This window comes from Frankliniella occidentalis, unplaced genomic scaffold (assembly GCF_000697945.3).
Source record: "Frankliniella occidentalis isolate FOCC.00 unplaced genomic scaffold, Focc_3.1 Scaffold266, whole genome shotgun sequence".
NCBI lineage: Eukaryota > Metazoa > Arthropoda > Insecta > Thysanoptera > Thripidae > Frankliniella > Frankliniella occidentalis.
The window spans coordinates 79,129-81,624 of record NW_026267392.1 but is presented as its reverse complement, the minus strand read 5'-3'; the positions used below and the strand labels follow the sequence as shown (position 1 = coordinate 81,624).

At 45.3% G+C, this 2,496-nt stretch overlaps 1 long non-coding RNA gene across 1 annotated transcript; it reads left to right on the top strand.

Annotated features, from left to right (window-relative positions):
* Positions 1-521: 521 nt before the first annotated feature.
* On the top strand, positions 522-2,119 carry LOC113214873 (uncharacterized). Its single transcript, XR_003303860.2, has 3 exons — positions 522-942; positions 1,176-1,319; positions 1,463-2,119. It is a non-coding gene; the product is annotated as an uncharacterized LOC113214873 (long non-coding RNA).
* Positions 2,120-2,496: the final 377 nt, after the last annotated feature.

Genomic DNA, 2,496 nt, shown 5'->3' with positions numbered 1-2,496 from the left:
ATTGGCCGCTGTGAGGGGCTCCGTCGGCAGCGCGCCAGGATGCCCGGTCACGCCCCAAGGGGGCACCAGTTGGGGCCCAGATGGAGCTTAACTGGCCCCCCTCCTGGGCCCACTCGCCTCTACACCGGGTTCGCAAGCAAAGGGGTCCCCCTTCTCTGTTATTAGGGGAGGGTGAGTTGTGCGATCCCTACCAAATTTGGTACTTGGGGGTTTTTTGACGCGCTGAGACCGAATCTGGTGGTGCCGAGGCCATCCGGGCATCCCGAAGGACGTCATCGGAGTCCTCGGAGCACGACGACGACGCCACCCCGCACTAACGGTCTCGCAGTCTCGCACTTGGGCGCTCTGGGCGGGCCGCCGTCTTCACACAGATGCTTAGCGGGTTGGCCTACCCAGCGCTTTGAAGGCGCTCGTGTGCCGGCGCGGGACGAGCGCCGGACTCTTAGGCAACCCATTTAGCCTCACCAATCGTCCCCTTCGTCCACCTCCCCTCCCTCCCTCCCTCCCTTCTTCCCCGCACCCTGTCGTCTATCCCTAACCTCCCGTAACCTTACAAAGTCGCTAAACATACTGCATTTTGCCATACGTATACTTGCCAGGTTGAAAAATGCTGCTTTCCTCAGTAGACGTAGTGTTTTTGAGCGCAGGCAACACCAAACAAAGGCTTTAAACCTCTCCAATGCCCCCTTGAAATCCGTCTGCTCCGACAGATGATCAGCATCGTACTTGCACTGTACACACTCACTGAAGTCTGACACGACCACACTTCACTGATTTTATTTAAAATAAGAAAAATGTGACCGGGGGAGAGCGTCCTTTGGGAACGGGCGTCTAATTGCTGCTCTTCTACAGTTTGAGTCCATAGCGAACCGCGGTGTACTGTACCGGCCGGTCGACGGCCGGCAACAGGGCAACACGTACTACGACTACATGTACTCCGAAGTGAGTATGTTGTTACCGCTCGTCGTTGTCTCGCCGCTTTTCTTCCGTCCCGCCTCGCATGATTTTTTTTATTTACTTTTTAGAGAAACGAATGTCTGCGATTGCTTGTTGCCATTTGCCACTGTTGCCGCTACCTTTTCTTTGCATTTCTGAAGGGCCGTCTAACCTATGAGACCGCGTAGGGAAAATGTTATCTTTCAACGCTTTACTCGCATGATTCTCTCATTTTTCAGGTGCTGTGATATTTGTGGCGGAGAGAGGATGCTCGAGTCAGTTTTCCTCGGAGATGTCACTCCTGTTCGTTTCGTGCAACTGATTTGTCACCACCTGCTAACCAGTATCTTCAGTTCAAACTTCTTCACCATACAAATTCAATGGTTCGTATTGTCTCCATTACATTTCAATTTCTTATCTTGTTTGTTACCATTTACAACTTACAAGCCTTGGGGCCTTGACACAGTGAAAGTTACGAGAGCAGTGTTCTCATTTTGTACCTTTGTGTGTGTATTATATTTTACAGAATCGACTGACAACCAAATGTTTGCTGAGCTTCGACAATTGCCATCAGACAAGACCCCTAAACAATCAAGAGCAAATGTGACTAAGAACTGCACCTCGAAAAGAAGACTGATGTACGTCTTTCAAAGGGGATCGTCGTTCTCTATTGCTTTACCATGATGGATACATTAATGCGAGTGGTTGTGATTAATATTGCTGCTATGCAAGTTGCCTCCTTGTTTAACAAATCAAAATGTATGTTTTTTGTCAAGTTGTCCGGGTATGTCTCATTGCGTCTGCTGTTATTTTCTCAACATCCCTCTTCGCTTGCCTTAAATGAATTTTTTAGTCTAGTTATAATTGTGTTCAGTGTACCTTTGCTTGAACTGTGATTTCTTTAAATAGAAATTAATTAAAAGAGTGCTTGGTTGTGAAAGAAATGCAATCACCTCGAGTTTACCTTAAAGATATTAATCACTTGCTCATTACTTATTAGCCTCTCTCAAAATCAAGTACTGTAATATCTTATCAGAGAGTCATTTGGCGCTTCATGTTATACCTATTTGCCCCTTCTGTATGCTGACTTTCAAAGCGCTTTCAGCCCACCCCTGTGTGTAGTTCATAATTTTTGTCTTCTTTTTTTTCCAAATTAAAAAATATATTCACTCCCCTAAAGCTATCTCACCTCCCTTTCTATTTTTTCCTTCTACTGAAACCAGCCAGTCACCTTAGTCTTAAAGTCTGCATTGAGTTGCAGTAATTTAACATTTTCTTTCAGTATGAAACTGTAGTAATCTACTAAGGGTTTGTAGTTTTAATTAGAGAGCTGGTCGTGTGAAATGGAAGAGAACCACAGACTTAGATGCCACAGACTTAAACTGTTTATTTTTGGTTTTGGTAAAAGAGGAAGTAGTGCTGCCTATTTGGCTCTGCCACAGGAACACTGGTTATAATCAATCAAAGTAAAAAACAAAACAAAAATATGTGGCATGGAAAGGTTAAATATAACAAAACATTTAACTACAGGAACACTGGTTATAATCAATCATAGTAAAA